General features: G+C 37.3%; 1 protein-coding gene and 1 long non-coding RNA gene across 6 annotated transcripts in view; one reads left to right on the top strand and one right to left on the bottom strand.

The window, feature by feature from the left end:
• The window catches only part of tiam2a (TIAM Rac1 associated GEF 2a), a 262,182-nt gene that overhangs the window by 101,314 nt on the left and 136,316 nt on the right, over positions 1 to 24,552 (top strand). The window contains exon 2 of one of the 5 annotated variants that reach the window (XM_061895542.1): positions 23,528 to 23,592. The exons of 3 other annotated variants lie outside the window; for them this stretch is intronic. The gene's annotated coding sequence lies outside the window, so the exon portion shown is untranslated. Of the gene's footprint in view, positions 1 to 23,527; positions 23,597 to 24,552 lie in introns of all 5 variants that reach the window. One more of the 5 variants, XM_061895543.1, reaches the window with a different exon arrangement.
• The window catches only part of LOC133549776 (uncharacterized), a 107,456-nt gene continuing 93,002 nt past the window's right edge, over positions 10,099 to 24,552 (bottom strand). Inside the window, exons 5-6 of the long non-coding RNA XR_009806176.1 lie at positions 20,679 to 20,757; positions 10,099 to 10,709 (exon numbers count right to left, since the gene is read on the bottom strand). This is a non-coding gene — a long non-coding RNA (uncharacterized LOC133549776). The remainder of the gene's footprint in view (positions 10,710 to 20,678; positions 20,758 to 24,552) is intronic.

Genomic DNA, 24,552 nt, shown 5'->3' with positions numbered 1-24,552 from the left:
ATTTTGCATCCATACTTCCACCCTAAGCAGGGAAGCCCAGACTTTCCTCACCCCACCTACTTTGTCCAGCGCCTCCCGGGGGATCTTGAGGCGTTTCCAGGCTAGCCAGGAGACATAGTCTTCCCAACGTGTCCTGGGTCTTCCCCGTGGCCTCCTACCGTTCAGATGTGCCCTAAACACCTCCCTCGGGAGGCGTTCTTGTGGCATCCTGACCAGATCTGGCTCCTCTTGATGTGGAGGAGCAGCGGCTTTACTTTGAGCTCCCTCACTTTTCACCCTGTCTCTAAGGGGGAGCTCCGCCACCTGGCGGAGGAAATTCATTTCTGCCGCTGGTACCCGTGATCTTGTCCTTTCGGTCATAACCCAAAGCTCATGACCATAGGTGAGGATGGGAACGTAGATCGACCAGTAAAGGGTTGAACTCCAACGTGCAGGCTTTGAGCCAGGGGGCAACAAGAATTTCTACCTCAGCCCGCCGCCTCTCACTGCGTGCAACGCCAGTGTGGCAGAGAGTCCAGCACCTCTTGAGAGAACTGGTTCCAGATCCCTTGCTGTGCGTCAAGGTGAGTCCGACTATATTCAGTCGGAACTTCTCCACCTCGCGCACTATATGGCTCCTTCACCCCCACCAAGGTGACATAACACATCCCAAGAGCTAGCTTATGTAGCTGAGGATCGGACCGCCAAGTGCCCTGCCTTCAGCTGCCGCCCAGCTCACAACACACCCGGACCTCTATGGCTCCTCACATGAGTAGTGGGCCCATTGGATTTTCAAGTGCAAAATTTTGCACTTGAATAAAAAATACAACCAAAATAATTAAGATATTTTAAGAAGGGGATTGGAGGTGGGCTCCAATATACACAACCATAACAATAAATGAAATAGCTAAATAAAGTATTGACAAAAAAAGCTGCACTTCAATATTGAACATGTAGGCAGAGATCAAATTGTACATTACTTAACTGACATTTAAATTAGGATCTTCTTAAACAAAAGTGCAAAGTAACAATATAAACACTACAGTTTAAACAGATGTATTAACATGTCATATGCAAAACATAATAAAGTTTGGCAGATTCCGAGTAAGGAGCACCAACATGACAATACACATGACAGCACTTTTGAAAAATGCTAGTTTTATAACAGTATTTAATGGCAGCATGTCATTGGCGATGTATTTAACCACACTTTCTGTGAGCGCGCACCATTTTGCAATGTTATGTTTACACTGAATTGCCTCTTTCACCAAAAGCGAAGTCTTTGCGAAGTGTTTGCACATTCAGCAAACTGGCTTCTCAGTGTTGATAGACTTATTTTATACCAAAGGTTCAAACTGAAATATTTCCACATTGGAGCGGTAGCATTTGGTTTTGTGATAATTTTGTCCATGTTAGCTGCTACATGATAACTAGTTGGGCTTCACGGTGGCAGAGGGGTTAGTGCGTCTGCCTCACAATACGAAGCTCCTGCAGTCCTGGGTTCAAATCCAGGCTCGGGATCTTTCTGTGTGGAGTTTGCATGTTCTCCCCGTGAATGCGTGGGTTCCCTCCGGGTACTCCGGCTTCCTCCCACTTCCAAAGACATGCACCTGGGGATAGGTTGATTGGCAACACTAAATTGGCCCTAGTGTGTGAATGTGAGTGTGAATGTTGTCTGTCTATCTGTGTTGGCCCTGTGATGAGGTGGCGACTTGTCCAGGGTGTACCCCGCCTTCCGCCCGATTGTAGCTGAGATAGGCGCCAGCGCCCCCCGCGTCCCCAAAAGGGAATAAGCGGTAGAAAATGGATGGATGGATGGATGGATGATAACTAGTTGCACTGTGTGATGCTATCGGGCCAGCGGCCCCGCTTCACTGCACAAAGAATCAAACACACTTCAGGGTTTCCCATAGACTGCTAAGATACCTGTTGTGGTGGGGGTGTGGTTATGGTCGTGGTCATTCTGACGTCATCAGATAATTTGCTTAATCTATTATAATGATAAGATTTTCTTAAATCTTTTTTTCACTAGTGTTTTTTACAATTGACTCTCCTTTGTTTTATACTGCTTCTAAATATGTGTTTTAACTCCTGTGCAGTACTCTATGGAACTTTTAGCGTTTTCTAAAATGTGCTATTTAAATAAAGTTTATTGGATTGGATTAAAAGCTTAAAACATGTACTGTATAAATACATTTAAAAACAAATCTGTTATTATTAATTAGTATTAAGTAGGGATGTGCTTTTAAGATTGCAATGCTGTTGGAGGAGAAAAATATTTTATGTTGCGGTTTCATTTTGAACGTTAAACTAGCGTCCTCCCGTCAGCTGCTGGGACTGAGAGTTACCATTCAGCAGGCGATGTGTCAAGAACGTTGTCACAACTTGTTTGTAAAGTCTTAAGTTTGTTTACTGGGATGCTCTCTCGTCCTTTATTTTAATTGCTAAATTTGTCAGTGTTCATATAACATCAATACTAGCTAAAATGTTTTGTCATATCATCGAATTGAATGCAGGCTCAGTTGTCGGTGAGGCACAAAGATTGTGTGTTAAATGTGAGGTGTTAGATGTATTAGGTGCCACTCCTGTTTATTTTTGTTGGCCAAACTGTTGCACATGGTTGTTGGAGAAGAACAAAGCTTGTTTATTTGACAATACCTTCATTAGCCAAACTGCTTTGTGTTTTATATTGATATCAAAAAGTAAACACCATATTACTTGTGTTTTTTCATTTCACAAAGTTATCACTTTTTTATCCATTCATGTGTCATAGCATGTTGTTAATATTTTATGGTGTATAGTCAATTCCTACACGACATCTTTCTGCTCAAAATCTTAATGGATCTGTCCCGATACAGCATGTACATGTACACACATTAGTATATGTAAATGTATGTACATAATTTATAAAAAGTACCACTATGAAAATTTTAAAATGGATATAAAGGCATCATGTAATAAAAAAGCTGACAAGCTGATACTATTAATGAAGAAAAACACAAATATTAGTCTTCAAATATATAGATAGCGTTTATCTAAAGCATTTTTATTAGTTAATACAAATAAACTTAGACTTAGACAAATTTAAATGATTGACAGGGGAAATTGTTCAAATTTCCCTTGTGGATTACATGATAGCGTCACGTTTACACCTCAACTCTGTTTTACCCAACATAATGAATGATCATGATTAGGGGTGTAATGGTATGTGTATTTGTATTGAACCGTTTCGGTACGGGGGTTTTGGTTCGGTGGTGTACCGTTTCGGTTCGGTTCGGAGGTGTACCGAACAAGTAGACATGCTAGCAGCTAGCAGGCTACGACAACATGTTAAAGCCAGAGCTGGAAGACCCTCCTGCCTCGTTAAGATCTCCCGGTTGGGAACACTTTGGTTGCGCGATACAACAATGGAGGACGAAGATTTGCCAAGATTGTTAAGCAGCTGCTTCTGACAACACGTCAAACACTTTCCTGATTCCGGCTCCCATAGGTTCTCCCTTGCGCACACAACCCTTCCCTCTACCCGGCAGTAGGTCTCCACAGCTCCGGACTCCAGGGTAAATGAAGAGTCCAGCGATTAGTTGCAAAACGTTGCTTTATTGAGGTCTTGCACACAGCCAATCCAACAAAACACTAGCCACTCCTGCGCTCGCCCGCACACTCACTGACGTCACATGCTGTCACATATTGAAGGGCCACACACACACATACGCTACTCTCATAACACAGTGGTTCTCAACCTTTTTTCAGTGATGTACCCCCTGTGAACATTTTTTTTATTCAAGTACCCCCTAATCAAAGCAAAGCATTTTTGGTTGAAAAAAACAGATAAATAAGTAAAATACAGCACTATGTCATCAGTTTCTGATTTATAAAATTGTATAACAGTGCAAAATATTGCTCATTTGTAGTTGTCTTTCTTGAACTATTTGGAAAGAAAGATATAAAAATAACTAAAAACTTGTTGAAAAAGAAACAAGTGATTCAATTATAAATAAAAAATGTCTACACATAGAAGTAATCATCAACATAAAGTGCCCTCTTTGGGCATTGTAATAGAGATCCATCTGGTTTCATGAACTTCATTCTAAACATTTCTTCACAAAAAAAGAAATCTAACATCAATATTTATGGAACATGTCTACAAAAAAACGGCGGGCGGTGTTGATGAACGTGGACCCCGACTTAAACAAGTTGAAAAACTTATTGGGGTGTTAACATTTAGTGGTCAATTGTATGTACTGTACTGTGCAATCTACTAATAAAAGTCTCAATCCATCAATTAAAAAAAGCACTTTATATGTAGAAAGGTTTTGTTAAGAAACCATTCTGAGCCTTAACTTATTTAGTTTTTATTTTATATACAGTATGTCAGTGGTTCTCAACCTTTTTTCAGCGATGTACCCCCTGTGAACATTTTTTAAAATCAAGTACCCCCTAATCAGAGCAAATTATTTTTGGTTGAAAAAAACAGATAAAGAAGTAAAATACAGCACTATGTCATCAGTTTCTGATTTATTAAATTGTATAACAGTGCAAAATATTGCTCATTTGCAGTGGTCTTTCTGAACTATTTGGAAAAAAAGATATAAAAATAACTAAAAACTTGTTGAAAAAAAACCCAAGTGATTCAATTATATATAAAGATTTCTACACATAGAAGTAATCATCAACTTAAAGTGCCCTCTTTGGGGATTGTAATGGAGATCCATCTGGATTCATGATCTTAATTCTAAACATTTGACAAAAAAAGAAATCTTTAACATCAATATTTATGGAACATTTCCACAAAAAATGTAGCTGTCAACACTGAATATTGCATTGTTGCATTTTTTTTTCGCAGTTTATGAACTTACATTCATATTTTGTTGAAGTATTATTCAATAAATATATTTAAAAAGGATTTTTGAATTGTTGCTATTTGTAAAATATTTTTTTTAAATCTCACGTACCCTTTGGCATACCTTCAAGTACCCCCAGAACCACTGCAGTATGTTATATATGTATTAACCCTGGCAATGGACCCTGTGTGTATATGTATGTTATGCCATTGTTTACAAATTTGGTAAATAAATAACCCAAAAATTTATATTTTGTTGTTTTTTTACTGTACCGAAAATTAACCGAACCATGACCTCTAAACCGAGGTACGTACCGAACCGAAATTTTTGTGCACTGTTACACCCCTAATCATGATTAATAATCGTGATTTCAATATTGATAAATACTATCTAGATTATTAATTTGCCCACAATTGTATAAGACTAGACCTCATACATAAACCCTATCTGTATTTATACGGACAAAAAGTGCAGCTACGTCCTATGTCCATAAGGTGCCGTGCCATCTTGCGATATTTTCACATTTATTTTTATTTATTTACAGTATTATTTTGTTTCAGCCATATTACTTTGTTTATAATGCTTGTGTTGCTTTCATATGTACATTTAACTTTCTACTTGAGGTACATGCATACATTTTGAATGTGTTGTTTGTGTTTGTTTTTTAAATAAAACTTGGTTAAAGGATTTCAGTATAAGTAGTTTTAGAACAATTTGAGCACATTTAAAAGTACTGTGATTATAATGACAACCGTGATAATTTTCGTCAAAATAACCGTGATAAGAAATGTTCATACTGTGACATCCCTACTATTAATATATATTTTTATAACGTTTAGCCATATATTCAATTGTTGGTACTTATTGTACAATGTATTTTGAACATTTTTCAAGTGTCATTCTAGAGCCGGGGTGTCAAACTCATTTTAGATCGGGGGCCACATGGAGAAAAATCTACTCCAAAGTGGGCCGGCACAATAACTTAAAAATAAAGACACCTTCAGATTGTTTTCTGTGTTTAAAAATAGAAGAAGCACATTTTGAAAATGTACGAATCATAATGTTGTTGTTTTTTTACTCTTACATGTTGCGGTTAATAGTATTCAATCTTTATTTGTCGTTATTTATATTTTCTGAATGAATGATGTGATAATGTTCATCAGTCAACTCAATTGTGTTCATTTTCAATCAATCAATATAAAAAAATACCAAAATCAAAAAACAGTATGCCATGTATGTAGTTTGATCATTTTCCTCGATTGATGTACTAACATCGTGTGGTTTATTTTGTACATATGTACCATAATCTACAGCAGGGGTCGGCAACCTTTACCACTCAAAGAGCCATTTTGACCCGTTTCACAAAATAAAGAAAACTATGGGAGCCACAAAACTCTTTTGAAATTTAAAATGAAATAACCGAGCGTACAAAGTTTCTTTTGCTTTGTTCTATGTATTAACCAAGGGTCTCAAACACGCGGCCCGCACCTTAATATGAAAATTTAATATTAGTGCGGCCCGCAAGTTTTATTTGAATGCTGCTTGACAACATCACATTTGCCAAACATCTCAATTTTTCCGGGAGACTACCGAGTTTCAGAGCAACCATTCTCTCGACTGTCTGCTGGTTTTCACCCAAACAACAATATTAAGGGCGTGCTATGATAACAATGCGTTAAGCGCCCTCTACAACCGTAACAAACAGCTTACCAGCCCATTCACATGTTGTTTAAGGCTTTTGCAGACACAGACAAGCGACTGCAAGGCATACTTGCTCAACAGCCATACATGTAGATCAGGGGTCGGCAACCCGCGGCTCCGGAGCCGCATGCGGCTCTTGCATCACTCTGATGTGGCTCAGCTACATACTTGCCAACCCCCCCATTTTTCTGGGACGTTTTCCGGATTTCAGTGCCTCTCCCAGAAATCTCCCCAGGATAACATTCTCAGATTTTCACCCGGGCAACAATATTGAGGGCGTGCCGTGATGGCAATGCCTTAAAACGTCCTCTCGACCATGTCGTCGCTTTAATACTATGCTATCTGAGTGCCGGCCGGCCACATCTAGTGTGCAGATGCTGACTCAACGCGCAAGCGACTGCAAGGCATACTTGTTCAACAGCCATACAGGTTACACTGAGGGTTGTGATATAAACAATTTGCACTTTTAGACACATGTAGAAGAGCTGTTTCTTTTATTCAAAAATTTCAGGCTAATTTGTATACATAGCGAACTCATCCCGCGGGCCGGATAAAACCTGTTCGCAGCCCTGATCCGGCCCGCGGGCCGTACGTTTGACACCCCTGTTCTAGAGACTTTTAATGACTTTTTTCAAAATTAAAAACTTTTAGCAACTTCTCTAATATTCTTTTGGAATATTATAACATGTTTAACTTCTGTCCCTCAATTTCCTTGATGAAAGAGGCGAGCCTCAGCAAGCATGATGTCACATTTGCTTCGTGCTGCTCCAGTTGAACTTTCTCTTCTTACAAGCTGCTTCTCTCCTCTTAATATGTGCACATTTTGTAGATAGCTGTCCACAGGTATATCTTATGTTTGTGTGGTTTGGACTTGATGTCAATTTTCTAATGTTTGCAAACACACCCTTCGTGCCTGAAAGGTGATGGCGGAGAATGAGGAAGTGCTGTGTGTTCGGCGGAGAAGCGCGGACTCACAGAGACAAATGTGTGTACACCGGTACAAGTAATACCTGTTGTAAATGTTGTGCCATTTGTTATCATAAGATTGGTAATAAAAGTAAAAAATTGTGTCGCACGTTGTGTATTTTCTCTGGGGGCTATAATATATTATATTACTTGAATTAATTTTAAGTAAAAAAACCCTAACAACTTATTTTCAATGTGTGGCGGCAATGATAGCCTTTCAACGTCATCTTGTCTTTCACTCACTCACTGCGTTAAGATTTTGCCATAAGTGACTGGTGAAAGTGCTGAGCAAGCAACCGTTATTCTGACCTGCCAGATGTCTTTACTTTTATTACTCAACTACATAATTTTATCGGACAGAGAGCCTCAGGAGATGTGCTTATTATGAATTCTATATCGATCCATTCTTGTTGCTTGGGCTGGCTTTGATCTGCACATTGGTCCTTTTTTAATGGGCCTTAAAGAGGAGCACCATTGCCAGGTTAACATAAACACGTCTTGACTATATCCATTACCTGCTCTATGGTCTTCCATTTTCACATGACGTGCCAGTAATCCATCAGCTTCCGTAGTGGCGCCACATTTCTGACTAAAGTTTTTGCTGCGCCGCAAGGAAAGCCGCTTCTGGGGGCTATAAGTGTGTGGGGGGCCACAAGGGCAGAATCCTGTTGGCGTCACATTCTCAAGAATGCAGGGAGGGATTAATGTATGTCTGCTGCAGTGATGGATGGTACCTCCTCCTCACACACATACCCATACACTCTAAGCATCTGAATGCAGATACATGGCCATTCGAAGTGCACTATCAGCTAGTTTTGCAGGTGTGTGTGTCTGTGTGTTGTTTGCCCTACTACCCCATATACTGCTGTATACATCAGCCACGTGTCAATTTGGCTAGAAGTTATTGATTACTGTCCATCCACGCGTATCTCGTGCTCTCAAATCCCCACTACTCCATTGTTGCCTCTTAGACCTGTGGTGAATGGGTTGAACCCCCCTGAGTCAACCTTGACAGAAAACTCACCGTGCTGCAGTGGTCCATGATCTCTGTTGGATCATCTTAAGGGAGCTTGGAGTGAGTCTCACCGCTACATACTACAATGGCTTTGCTAATGAGTGAGTGAATCTTCTTAAACACTTGTGTGTATATATTAGGGGTGTGGGAAAAAATCGATTCGAATACGAATCGAATCGTTTACGTTGTGCGATTCAGAATCGATTCTCATTTTTAATTAATTATCAATCCAACAAACCACTACACAGCAATACCATAACAATGCAATCCAATTCCAAAACCAAACCTTACCCAGCAACACTCAGAACTGCAATAAACAGAGCAATTGAGAGGAGACACAAACACGACACGGAACAAACCAAAAGTAGTGGAAAAAAAATAGATATTATCAACAACAGTATCAATATTAGTTATAATTTCAATATAGCAGTGATTAAAAATCCCTCATTGACATTATCATTAGACATTTATAAAAAAAAAAAAGAACAATAGTGTCACAGTGGCTTACACTTGCATCGCATCTCATAAGCTTCGACAACACACTGTGTCCAATGTTTTCACAAAGATGAAATAAGTCATATTTTTGGTTCGTTTAATAGTTTAAACACATTTACATTATTGCAATCAGTTGATAAAACATTGTCCTTTACAATTTTAAAAGCTTTTAAAAAAAAAATCTACTACTCTGCTGGCATGTCAGCAGACTGGGGTAGATCCTGCATCCTGCTGAAATCCTATGTATTGAATGATTACAGAATCGTTTTGTATCAGGAAAATATCGTTTTTGAATCGAGAATCGAATCGAAAAAAATCGATATATTATCGAATCGTGACCCCAAGAATCGATATTGAATTGAATCATGGGACACCCAAAGATTCACAGCCCTAGTGTATATATATATATATATATATATATATATATATATATATATATATATATATATATATATATATATATATATATATGTATATATATATATATATATATGTATATATATATATGTATATATATATATGTATATATATATATATATATATATATATGTATATATATATATATATATGTATGTATATATATATATGTATATATATATATGTATATATATATATATATATATGTATATATATATATGTATATATATATATGTATATATATATATATATATGTATATATATATATGTATATATATATATATATATATATGTGTATATATATATATATATATGTATATATATATATATATATATGTATATATGTATATATATATATATATGTATATATATATATATATATATATATATATATATATGTATATATATATATATATATATGTATATATATATATATATATATGTATATATATATATATATGTATATATATATATATATATATGTATATATATATATATATATATGTATATATATATATATGTATATATATATATATATATATATATATATATATGTATGTATATATATATATATATATATATATATATTAGGGCTGCAACTAACGATTAATTTGAAAATTGATTAATCTATCGATTGTTACTTCGATTAATCGATTGCTAATTGGATACAAGAGACAAACTACATTTCTATCCTTTCCAATACTTTATTTTAAAAAACAGCATAATGGCACCATGTCCTTTAGACTTGCCAAATAAAACAAGGCAAGTGTTACAAAAATGATTTTTTTTTTTTTTTAAGTGCACCCTTGACATGCACAATAGCAATAATTTTGCTTAGGGGAATTTCAAACCTGTCTACTACCTATTCCAACCACTCTGCAATGTTGGATGCTGAATGTGTTTCCTCTAGTGGCATGGTCGTAAGGCAGATTGATTTTATATTTCATTCGTCTCCAATGTAGTGGCATGTATTGCCAAGGTAGGCTTCCGTGGTTACACTTGTCCACACATCAGTAGTGAGAGCAATTTGCTCTGTGTGGCTTTTACATCAGTCTGCACTGCTTGGAATGTTTGCTCGTACTTCCTCTCCATCAGTTGGTATAACGGGTCCTTTAGGGAAGAGTGTAACCAGGGTTGAGGACGTGAATCATTTATCTAAAACCTTCATCCTCCACCGTTGATAGTGGCCTAATGTCAGTTAGCAACATATTCAGGTAGCATCAGTCAATGCAGCCGCTTGCTGTGGTGTGCAGACCTTCCTTTGTACCAAGTCGCTAATGCTGCCTTGTTTCCATCTGAAATGAGAGAAACCATATTATGAACATACATAGTAGCATCATTTACATGTAACTCAATACACACCAAGTTGATTTTATTAATCATTTCTGACGTAAAAGGCAAATACGCCACCACATAAAAAAAAACAGTTAAATTAAATAAATGGACTTTGGAGTTGCAGCATATAGAAATGTAACTCATCAGATAAAAACTGGGTCAGATAATGTACACGTTTCTGTTGTGAATAATAAAGGATTCATTTTGGGCTGCCTCTGAATAATAGTATGAAATATTCCAGCACCTTCATAACGTTTAGTTATACTAAAGCGTCACTCAAGTTGAATAGATTTATATGGCTTTTTGGGGCCCGGCTACATTGATCCATTATCAAACCATCCATCCATCCATTTTCTACCGCTTATTCCCTTTTGGGGTCGCGGGGGGCGCTGGCGCCTATCTCCGCTACAATCGGGCGGATCAAACCAACCTGAGATATTTCATTTTTTTTTGCAAAGAATCATTAAATTTAGAATTTCATGCCAGCAACAAGTGACAAAGAAGTTGGGAAGGGTGGCAATAAATACTGATAAAGTTGAGGAATGCTCATCAAACACTTATTTGGAACATCCCACAGGTGTGCAGGCTAATTGACAACAGGTGGGTGCCATAATTGGGTATAAAAGCAGCTTCCATGAAATGCTAAGCAGTCACAAATAATGATGGGGTGAGGGTCACCAATTTGTAAGCAAATTGTCGAACAGTTTGAGAACAACATTTCTCAACGAGCTATTGCAAGGAATTTAGGGATTTTACCATCCACAGTCTGTAAAATTATCAAAAGGTTCAGAGAATCTGGAGAAATCACTGCACATTAGCGATTATATTACGGACCATTGATCCCTCAGGCGGTACTGCATCAGAAAAAGACATCAGTGTGTAAAGGATATGACCACATGGGCTCAGGAACACTTCATAAAACCACTGTCAGTAACTACAGTTGGTTGCTACATCTGTAAGTGCAAGTTAAAACTCTGCTATGCAAAGCAAAACCCATTTATCAACAACACTAAGGAATGCCGCTGGCTTCGCTGGGCCCGAGCTCATCTAAGATGGACTGATGCAAAGTGGAAAAGTTTTCTGTGGTCTGACGAGTCCACATTTCAAATTATATTTAGAACGTGGTGTCCTCCGGAACAAAGAGGAAAATAACCATCCGGATTGTTATAGGCTCGAAGTTCAAAAGCCAGCATGTGTGATGGTATGGGCGTGCATTAGTGCCCAAGGCATGGGTAATTTACACATATGTGAAGGCACCATTAATGCTGAATGGTCCATACAGGTTTTGGAGCAACATATGTTGTCATCCAAGCAATGTTATCATGGACGCCCCTGCTTATTTCACCAAGACAATGCCAAGCCACGTGTTACAACTGCGTGGTTTCGTAGTAAAAGAGCGTGGGTACTTTCCTTGCCCGCCTGCAGTCCATACCTGTCTCCCATCGAAAATGTGTGGCGCATTATGAAGCGTAAAATACGACAGCGGAGACCCCGGACTGTTGAACGACTAAAGCTCCACATAAAACAAGAATGGGAAAGAATTCCACTTTCAAAGCTTCAACAATTAGTTTCCTCAGTTCCCAAACGTTTATTGAGTGTTGTTAAAAGAAAAGGTGATGTAACACAGTGGTGAACATGCCCTTTCCCAATTACTTTGGCACGTGTTGCAGCCATGAAATTCCTAGTTAATTATTATTTGCAAAAAAAAAGAAAGTTTGAGTTTGAACATCAAATATCTTGTCATTGTAGTGCATTCAATTGAATATAGGTTTAAAAGGATTTGCAAATCACTGTATTCCGTTTATATTTACATCTAACACAATTTGCCAACTCATATGGTAACGGGGTTTGCGTGTATATATATATATATATATATATATATATATATATATATATATATATGTGTGTGTGTATATATATACTGTATTAGGGCTGCTAATCTTTGGGTGTCCCACGATTCCATTCAATATCGATTCATGGGGTCACGATTCGATAATATATCTATTTTTTTAATTCGATTTGATTCTCGATTCAAAAACAATATTTTTCCGATTCAAAACGATTCTGTATTCATTCAATACATAGGATTTCAGCAGGATCTACCCCAGTCTGCTGACATGCAAGCAGAGTAGTAGATTAAAGAAAAAAAAGCTTTTATAATTGTAAAGGACAATATTTTATCAACTGATTGCAATAATGGAAATTTGTTTTAACTATTAAACGAACCAAAAATATGACTTATTTTATCTTTGTGAAAATATTGGACACAGTGTGTTGTCAGGCTTATGAGATGGGATGCAAGTGTAAGCCACTGTGACACTATTGTTCTTTTTTTTTTTTTTAATAAATGTCTAATGATAATGTCAATGAGGGATTTTTAATTACTGCTATGCCGAAATTACAACTAATATTGATACTGTTGTTGATAATATTAATTTTTGTTTCACTACTTTTGGTTTGTTCTGTGTCGTGTTTGTGTTTTCTCAATTGCTCTGATTATTGCGGTTCTGAGTGTTGCTTGGTCAGGTTTGGTTTTGGAATTGGATTGCATTCTTATGGTATTGCTGTGTAGTGGTTTGTTGGATTGATACAAAAACGAAAAGAGAATCAATTCTGAATCGCACAGCGTATTTGATTCGATTTGTATTTGAATCGATTTTTTCCCACACCCCTAATATATATATGTATATATATGTGTGTGTGTGTGTGTGTGTGTGTATGTATGTATGTATATATAAATATGTATATATATATATATATATATATATATATATATTATGGGTGTGGGGAAAAAAAATAAATATATGTGTGTGTATATGTATGTGTGTATATATATATATATATATATATATATGTGTATATATATATATATATATATATATATATATGTGTATATATACATAACCGATATTTATTTATTTATGAAACATACATTTTTCTTAACATGTTAAAGGTGTTTACTGACAATACAAGCATGTTTAACACAAGTATCATGTTGTAATTGCATGTACGTTTGAAATAAACTCAAACCATAACCATTAAATATAGAATCCTTTATTTCATGAAGAAAAAATATTAATTGGTGCATTACCTTATTTTGATATCTTGCCTTGATTCAAATCAGACACGATTCACAGTTGTGCTGATTACTTCTACATTTTCGAATTTACATTGAGGAGGTGAAAGTGATTGGTTTTTGGTATCTTATTTGTCCAGCTTCCATACTCTTTTTTTAAACACTGTACAAGAAATATATTCATGGCAAACTCCGTAGCTTGCTGGCTTATGTGCGCTAGCTTTCTGATATTTTTATTTTGTTAGTGCAGGCAGGATGAAGTAGCACTTTTATTGTGAAGACAGGAGCTGTGCGGTCGGTCTTTAGGCTTTTGATGGCATGAACGACTCCGATGTTGAAATAAAAAGTGTTTCTTGCCTTCCGTCGTTTTTTGTTAATACTGAGCTTGCAGCACCCAGTGTCATCTCTCAAGATCCTTGGGTCCCGCGAATGTCAATCAAGTGACAAAATGATGTAGTGAAAATTGATGATCGCTAATTTTTAGGACAATTTTTTTAATGCCTGGCTGGCGATCAACTGACACACCCTCCGCGATCGACTGACACACCCTCCGCAATCGACTGACACACCCTCCGCAATCAACTGGTAGCTCGCGATTAACATAATGGGCACCACTGTAATAAATGATGCTCGCAAGGCAGATCCTCCACCAATTCCCGCACTTTAATATTACATGAGCAGAAAAACGTCATTACAGTAAGACAGATGATAAAGTTTTTTGTTTATTGATGAATGGGTTAAAATTGTCTTTGAACGGTTAATAGCTAAAGTTGTATTCACTTCACTCTGCATTGGGAACATTTTTTACATCTTCATCGCTTTATCAGTCAGGAGATATGTAGCTATCTCTGCTTCTCTTGTGGTGGAAATCGGTGTGTACATGTTTTTAATGCTGCCTCACTGTTTCTTATCTAACCCTGTGCTTTTCACATGTTTCGTATGCATGATTGGTCGGTCACTCTATTACTTTACCCACAACCTTCATTCCTGGCATTTTCTACCTATCTTCCCCAAAGGAGACACTTGCTTTTGCTTTAGTTCCACTCTCAAATAGCTAAGAAATACATTTGGTGCTCTGCAGCAGCAGGCATGGAAGACACATTTTGACAAATATGACTACATGTCAAAACCATTCCGTTTAATTCTCATCCCTAGAACCGATGTTTAATTGTATGAAAAATGTGCTCCAAAAGTATGGAAGGCTGAAATATGTGTAGCTGTGGAGCAAATTCAAGAAAGTCCAGTGTAGATACAACTTCAAATGACCTACCTGTACTCCTGTCCAAACTTGTTAAATAACCCGATTTCAAACTTAATGCCTTCCAGCTGTTTGCACTTGATCGTGTTAGTACTGTTAAGCTGTCCCTCCCTTTGCAACTCAAAACAGGTCAAGTCTGTGTAAATGTACGCACAAACGGTGGATGAAAGTTCACGGCTTCCAGAGACACTTCACCCACTGGTCTAAACACAGCGTCAAAGGATGTCCGCAGCAATTTTACCTATTTTTGTTTTTAATTTAAACTCTGTCAACTTGTGTTTAAAGGGGAACTGCTCTTTTTTGGATTTTTTTGGTTTACCATCCGTCTTATGTAAGACAAGAACACGTTTTTTTTTAATGCATTTTAAATTGTAAATAAATGCTATCAAAAATCCGTTTACCATGGAGCCTATAGGAATCGATCTATTCCACCTATAGAGTGCTCTAAAAAAACATCCAAACACCTCTATTAAGGTTTTATACACACGCTATAAGTACAAACCCTGTTTCCATATGAGTTGGGAAATTGTGTTGGATGTATATATAAACAGATCACAATGGTTTGCAAATAAATTTCAACCCATATTCAGTAGATTTGCAATTACGAGAAATTTAGGGATTTCAACATCTACGGTCCATAATATAATCAAAAGGTTCAGAAAATCTGGAGAAATCACTCCACGTGAGCGGCATGGCCGGAAACCAACATTGAATGACCGTGACCTTCGATCCTTCAGACGATAAAAACCCGACATCGATCTCTAAAGGATATCACCACATTGGCTCAGGAACACTTCAGAAAACCACTGTCACTAAATACAGTTCGTCGCTACATCAGTAAGTGCAAGTTAAAGCTCTACTATGCAATGCGAAAGCCATATTTATCAACAACATCCAGAAACGCCGCCGGCTTCCCTGGGCACGAGATCATCCAAGATGAACTGATGCAAAGTGGAAAAGTGTTCTGGGGTCTGACGAGTCCACATTTTAAATTGTTTTGGAAATATTCGACGTGTCATCCGGACCAAATGGGAAGCGAACCATCCAGACTGTTATCAACGCAAAGTTCAAAAGCCACCATCTGTGATGGTATGGGGGTGCATTAGTGCCCAAGGCATGGGTAACTTACACATCTGTAAAGGCACCATTAATGCTGAAAGTACAAACCCTGTTTCCATATGAGTTGGGAAATTGTGTTAGATGTAAATATAAACTGAATACAATGATTTGCAAATAATTTTCAACCCATATTCAGTTGAATATGCTACAAAGACAACATATATGATGTTCAAACTGATAAAAACATTTTTTTTTTGCAAATAGTCATTAACTTTAAAATTTTATGCCAGCAACATGTGACAAAGAGTTTGGCAAAGGTGGCAATAAATACTGGTAAAGTTGAGGAATGCTCATCAACACTTATATGGAACATCCCACAGGTGTGCAGGCTAATTGGGAACAGTTGGGTGCCATGATTGGGTATAAAAGCAGCTTCCATGAAATGCTAAGTAATTCACACACAAGGATTGGGCGAGGGTCACCACTTTGTAAGCAAATTGTCGAACAGTTTTAGAACAACAATTCTCAACGAGCTATTGCAAGGAATTTAGGGATTTTACCATCTCCCGTCCGAAAAATTATCAAAAGGTTCAGAGAATCTGGAGAAATCACTGCACGTAAGCGATGATATTACGGACTTTTGATCCCTGAGGCGGTACTGCATCAAAAACCGTCATCAGTGGGTAAAGGATATCACCCCATGGGCTCAGGAACACTTCATAAAACCACTGTCAGTAACTACAGTTGGTTGCTACATCTGTAAGTCCAAGTTAAAACTCTACTATGCAAAGCCAAATCCATTTATCAACAATATTCTGAAACGCCGCCGGCTTGGCTGGGCCCGAGCTCACCTAAGATGGACTGATGCAAAGTGGAAAGGTGTTCTGTTGTCTGACGAGTCCACATTTCAAATTATATTTGGAAACAGAGGACGTTGTGTCCTCCAGAACAAAGAGGAAAATAACCATTCGGATTGTTATAGACTCAATGTTCAAAAGCCAGCATCTGAGATGGTATGGGGGTGTAGTGCCCAAGGCATGGGTAACTTACACATCTCTGAAGGCACCATTAATGCTGAAAGGTCCGTACAGGCTTTGGAGCAACATATGTTGTCATCCAAGCAACGTTGTCATGGACGCCACTGCTTAATTTAGCAAGACAAGTGTTATAACAGCGTGGCTTCGTAAAAATAGTTTCCTCAGTTCCCAAACGTTTATTGAGTGTTGTCAAAAGCAAATGTGATGTAACACAGTGGTGAACGTGCCCTTTCCCAACTATTTTGGCCTGTGTTGCAGCCATGAAATTCTATGTTAATTATTATTTGCAAAAAAAAAAAAGTTTGAGTTTCAACATCAAATATCTTGTCTTTGTAGTGCATTCAACTGAATATGGGTTGAAAAGGATTTGCAAATCATTGTATTCCATTTATATTTACATCTAACACAATTTCCCAACTCATATGGAAACGGGGTTTGTACATACAGGTTTTGGAACAATATATGCTGCCATCTAAGCGCCATGTTTTTCATGGACGCCCCTGCTTATTTTAGCAAGACAATGCCAAGCCACATTCAGGACGTGTTACAACAGCGTGGCTTCCTAAAAAAAGAGTGCGGCTTCTTTCCTGGCCCGCCTGCTGTCCAGACCTGTCTCCCAGCGAAAATGTGTGGCGCATTATGAAGTGTAAAATACGACAGAGGAGACCCCGGACTGTTGAACGACTGAAGCTCTTCATAAAACAAGAATGGGAAAGAATTCCACTTTCAAAGCTTCAACAATTACTTTCCTCAGTTCCCAAACATTTATTGAGTGTTGTTAAAAGAAAAGGTGATGTAACACAGTAGTGAACATGCCCTTTTTCAATACTTTGGCACGTGTTGCAGCCATGAAATTCTAAGCTAATTATTATTTGCAAAAAAAAAAAAGTTTGAGTTTGAACATAAAATATCTTGTCTTTGTAGTGCATTCATTTGAATATGGGTTGAAAAGGATTTGCAAATCATTGTATTCAGTTTATATTTACATCTAACACAATTTCCCAACTCATATGGAAACAGGGTTTGTATATATGTAATGTAGTAATTAGCAATTTCATAATAACATGTACGTGGCGCAGTTGAGAGAGTGGCCGTGCGCAACTTGAGGGTCCCTGGTTCAATCCCCACCTAGTACCAACCTCGTCACGTCTGTTGTGTCCTGAGCAACACACTTCACCCTTGCTCCGGATGGGTGCTGGTTAGCGCCTTGCATGACAGCTCCCTCCATCAGTGTGTGAATGTATGTGTGAATGGGTGAATGTGGAAGTAGTGTCAAAGCGCTTTGAGTACCTTGAAGGTAGAAAAGCGCTATACAAGTACAACCCATATACCATTTAGCACTATTATTTATGTATCTTGATCATTTTAAACAGAGCTGCAACTAGAATATTTTGATAGTCGATTAGTCAACGATTATCTTAACGATTAGTTGACTAATCACATAATAAAGTCTACACATATATAATGACTCGAAATTTTCCATCGACTTCTAAATGCAGCTTAAGTTATTTTAGGCATGTGCTCATTAACAACAAAGATGTCAAATTCCTTTATTATGTGTTTATACTGTAACTGTGCTGCTCATTCAGCTGTTACAACAATTAAAATGACTAATAAAATGTTGTCCATTTAAAACAAAGGAAAGGTAAAGTGCTAAAAAACGTGTATGTATTAAAAAACACAGAAAAAATAGCTGCAATGAAAACAAACAGCAAAACACAAAATCTATCTTCCTTAAAGAGAAAATAAGCATTTTGTGGTCTTTAAAAAGCTGCACACAGGTATAAATGGGTTATACTTGTTTAGCGCTTTTTTACATTTAAGGCACTCAAAGCGCTTTAACACTATTGATTAACTCATAGCAATTTTAGCACTCTAATAGACTCAATGTGTACAATTATATATTTTATTCATTCTTAAAATGTTGGCTTTTTAATAGATTGTATCTCTAATCTTATGATACCTCTGCATTGGTGCTTGTCTGTCTCTCTCTGTGTGTTTGGGTGCGCACGCGCGCATGCACGGTTCGCCTTTGTTAAAGTGCCTTTTTGACGACATTGCAAACTGACACTGCTTTAAAACATACTTGAATTGATGTATACAAAGTAGGGCTTGGCGATATGGCCTTTTTTTTTATATCGAAATATATTTTTAGGCCATATCGCGATACACGATATATATCTCGATATTTTGCCTTGAATTAACACTTAATACATATAATCACAGCAGTATGATGATTCTATGTGTCTACATTAAAACATTCTTCTTCATACTGCATTAAAATACAGGTATGCTCATTTTAAGCTTTAATGCAGAGAAGGAAATCACAACTAAAAAAATCTAAAGCATTTTCATACGGTGCTTATGTGGAAAGGTTTGCCTCGGCATTTTGATGGTGTGGGTGTGTTGCACCGAATGGAGATGTTGAATAACGGAGTAAGCACTCTTCATTCTCTACAGAGTGACTTTTCAAATGATTCTACATAATAGCAGTAATGCTACTTTTTATAGCAACGCTATTGCCTCACACTTGACAAATTACAGTTGTCTGTTTGACATATTCCCACTTGAATCCAAACCATCGCCAGACGATGGACCCCCTGCTGTTTTTCTTAGGAATTAATTCTTCCTTCATTTGTTACCAGATTCACACCTTCTCTCGCTCGTATTACCACTAGCATCACAGCTAACGTTACCCAGTCTGCTACCTCTCTGCTCCGCGAAGGCGTATGCGTATGTGACGTTTGACGTGACAGTATGTGACGTGTGTAAGAAGATGCGCTTGCTGTCTGTTAGAAAGAAAGACAAGATAGAGCGAGGAGAGCCTGTAGTGTAATGCCAGCAGCTAAAAGCAACTGCTTGAGAACATATACTCGAATATCATGACATAGTCATTTTCTATATCCCACAGAGACAAACCCGCAATATATCGAGTATATCGATATATTGCCCAGCCCCAATACAAAGTTTAGCTGGGTGACTTTGGCTAAACTGATAGTCAAAGTTATTTTTCACACAACTTTGTCAGACACTTGTTAGCTGGCTAGCAAGGTAGAAGCTAACCCTCTTACTGAGGTTGAGATCGCATTCTCCCTCCAGACGTCCGACATCATGTCTCCGTTTTAAATGCTCGCGTATCACAGATGTACTGCCATAAAAACAAGGTCCGCTTTGTAAAATGTTTTAACAAGAATAAGAGGAAATATCCTCACACTTGACATGTTATCACTGGTGATGTTTAATCGAGTGACCCACATTCTTCCGCCCGGAAAAACACAAGTGATGACGTCACAATTATTCTCGACAAATATAATTGGCGACGACACATTTTATTGTCGACATTGTCGATTAATTGTTGTAGCCCTAATTTTAGGTTTACAGCAACGCATTAACTAAAAAAAACGTGTCACAACGTTAAATTTTTCCTTCGACAACATGACTGAATACAACTCACTGCAGACTTTATGAGCGCCAATAAACATAATAACACATCACTTACTGTGCAAGGTCTGTTGTCATTAGGATGCTGACTGTTGGGATGTTGTTAGACTCACGTTTAGATGAGGAATGACTCCATCCTTGGGAAAACAGGAGGCTGGAGTTACTGCTGGGCTAATAAAACGGTATCAATATATATATCGTGATGGACAAATAATATGAATATAAAATGTGTTTGATAAGATTTGTTTCATAAAGTCACTCGCGCTTTGGGAACCCAGAAAACAGAAATCAGGAAGTGTCACTGACCAATAAGAGGGACACACTTATAACCGACTAGTTAACAGTATTCATTAAGCAGTGGGAGGGACACGCTAACAGCTAATCACACAATAGTATCGACTACCAAGTTTTATTGCGTCGTCTTTCTGTCTCACTGTAGATTCACTGCATGGAGTGAGAAGAGAAACTTCTTGATATATCAACTCAATAACAAAAACTTGTCTTTAGTTTTGTTGGTTTTAATGCAGCCGATGCAGCAACATCTTGACACTTCCAATGTGTCAGTTTTAATGAGTAGTTTCCCAAACTACTGTGTGTAGTGTTCAATAGCTTATAATTCTAGTATCTCAAATCTGCAACTACCTTCAAATCTACTTAAATTATTTTATTACTTCAGATACACTCATCCTACCTGGCTACCAGACACGCTCTCCACTGATAAATAGCACCCTTGGTAAGTCGGAAATTGTTTTACTGTATTTATTGGCAGGCTTAAAGAAGTCATAAAAAGTATCAATAAGTATCGATATCCATCAATATAAAAAACATATAATGTGATATAGTTTTCTGCCATATCGCCCAGCCCGAGGTGGAACCAAGCAGCTTTTTGTGTCTTTCGTGTTTAAATTGGATGTCAAAGTTGACCATTTTGTTGGATTATGTCTTCATTATTCTACTGTCCAGGTGAGAGGCATTATTTATTATCTAGAACGAACTTTGCAGCTCACCAGCTGATGATGTCAACATACAAGCACAAAGGTTTTCAGGTCTTTGAGATATTGCGTCACTAAAAATTGTTTGTCTGGTTAGTACTTATAATAATCACCAATGCTTACTTACAATTTAGGTTCACAAAACGTAAATAGAATATTGTTGCTGCTTTTTGGATGCTGTTTTAGAGGGCTTTTTGGCCAGAAAATAGGATTTCCCATTGACTCCATTGTAAGAGGACTATCATTTATGTTTATTTACAAGTTACTACGCATAAAAAAATGCATATGTCTTCTTGTTTCTCATAATAATTGTGAACGATAGGCAAATAGAATAAAAAAGTGCAGTTCCCCTTTAAAGTGCTGTATTCCATTTTAAATTACTGTTGAACTTTACTCCTAAAAACAATTTAGCTGGAATAAGGTTAACTACGTTCTCATACCTTTAAAAAAAAAAAAAAAAGTTTTGGTACCTCAAACCTCCGAAACTGTCAGATAGCAAAGCTGTTGGCTAAAAATGAACAAATAAATGTATTACATGGACTTTTAGAAATGGTTCTTTAGGAGTAATTATCTATAGAGATAACTGAAAAACCTTTGTCCAGCTATTTGTATGTAACGTCATTGTGACACAACTGACAATACAGGACTTGTGTGAATTTGGAATTATATTTAGATAGCGCTTTTCTCGAGAGACTCAAAGCGCTTTACATTGTGAAACCCATTATTTACACTTTTATGGTACATTTAAACCAGTGTGGCTGGCACTGGGAGCAAGTGGGTAAAAGGTCTTGCCCAAGAACTTCTGTAAAGCATGGACTATACTCTCGTATTGCGTCCCCCCCGACGGCGCCTTGTTTTATTTATAGTTTTTTTGTGGGGGGTGGCGCCAAACTTGTAATTCTCTTCTAAAACACTAAGGGGAACTGTCTCCAGAAGGAGCAACTGCAGCTGTTGTTGACTAGATACTGTGTTTCCTTCCAGTGAAGTGACGACAACAACATCTTTTTCTACACTGGAACTAATCATTCACAATCATCAGATTACTTTTAATTGGAGTTTTACTTATAACAAGAGGAAAATGCCTTTGTGAAGATTGACTGTGCAGCTTCTGAACAATTTGCGGCAGTGTACGTTATTATTATTTGCAAACCTTTTCAGTTGTTCGGGACATGGGACTAGAGAGCTATCATGTAAAAAAAAAACTGTTCGGTAAGGATTATAAGTAAACAACATGCTTGTGTTAATGTGCCTGAAGTGCAGGACAAAATTATTGACTGAGAATGAGAAGTGTTGTGTGCGGGAGAAAAAGACGTGTGTGCATGAGAAATAATATGTGTTGGAATTGAACCTGTTGTTAGCCTAATATTGTCAATAAAAGTTAAAAGGGTCTTATTTGTGACATTTTCTGGACGCAACATGTGTGATATCCGTAGGACTGTTTTCATGCATATTTGTTAGTGTTGCTGTTATGCAGTTCTTGTCAAATATTTTCTGTTACGCCCCTTTAGGAAGAAGAAAATATTTTGCATCCCCCCACTCTCCACTGTGACTATAAATAATATAATTTGTCTATGAAATTGTTACGACCATACCTCTGCATAACATTTTAAGCTGATTAACAATAAAGGAAACAACACACTGGTCTTTCCTCGTCTCCCACCGTGGTTACAGTGAAACCAAGTGCTACACATCATATTCTGTTATGGCAAAAAAGCATGTTCACCAAGGTCACACTGGCCCCCACTGGCATTGCTCCGCGACCCCCATCCCCAGGGGGAGCCCGTCTCACTATTTGAGATGGACTGTTGTAATGTAACGAAGCTAGCGTAGTTAGTATTAACTAATATACTAATACATTTACTTGTGTCTGTGTTAGTAATATTAACTCACAATGGCATTTTTTGTATTGTTTCAGTTTTGTAAATTCACCAAAACGTCAACGTTTGTTTCGCTGATTGGAGAGCTACCTTCCGCAGCTAGGTAGGTAGGTCTTTATTGTTATTGCAACAAGTACAATAAGTCCATTTCGCTGACGTCTGTTTTTCTTAGCCAATCGTTATACTGCTGCGTTACAAACATCGTTTGGAAATAATTAAGGTGCATAAATAATCATTTACAAAATCTTTCTGTGTGATATATATGTGCGTCTTATAGTCCGGTGGAAAAAATATTTGGTTCTTCTAAAATTTTGTGGGTGCGTCTTATTTACCTGTGCGCCCTACAGTCCGGAAAATAGGGTATTTAGAATCTTTATAAATCACAATCACTTTTTGAATTTGAATCGTTTTTTTTTTTCCAGCACCACTACTGTCGAGAAAAGAAAAGTCAGCACGACACATTGGGCACACACTTTTTAGAAGCCGATTTGACGTTTCACACTATATTTTACTGCCATGTTTTATTTCAATAAATATGTAGCTATTGTTGTAAAACATGAAAGAGTCTAATTTTGGGAAAAAAAATCATTTTGAGTTGGACTTCAACCACCAAATAAAGACTTGAACTTTGACCCTGATTTAAACTGCCGTATCCTAAGTGAATTCTATCCGTCCTCACCCCACCCCATTTCCACTGACCTTCTATAAATCCTCTAGACTGCAGAGATTGAATTCTCGTTTGTGGGTGTGGCAAGGTACAACATCTTTATTAACATGACCAATTAGGATAAAGTTATAGCCCATAAATTGATGTCATTTACATCAATCAGAGACAAGTGGAAATAATAAGCACCCATGGTAACCACGAACCCCGTTTCCATATGAGTTGGGAAATTGTGTTAGATGTAAATATAAACGGAATGCAATGATTTGCAAATCCTTTTCAACCCATATTCAGATGAATGCACTACAAAGACAAGATATTTGATGTTCAAACTCATAAACTTTATATATTTTTAGCAAATAATAATTAGCTTAGAATTTCATGGCTGCAACACGTGCC

The sequence above is a fragment of the Nerophis ophidion genome, linkage group LG03 (genome assembly GCF_033978795.1).
Source record: "Nerophis ophidion isolate RoL-2023_Sa linkage group LG03, RoL_Noph_v1.0, whole genome shotgun sequence".
In the NCBI taxonomy this organism is placed as follows: Eukaryota; Metazoa; Chordata; class Actinopteri; order Syngnathiformes; family Syngnathidae; genus Nerophis; species Nerophis ophidion.
The sequence above is the reverse complement of the archived record's forward strand: the minus strand, read 5'-3'. Positions and strand labels throughout refer to the sequence as shown.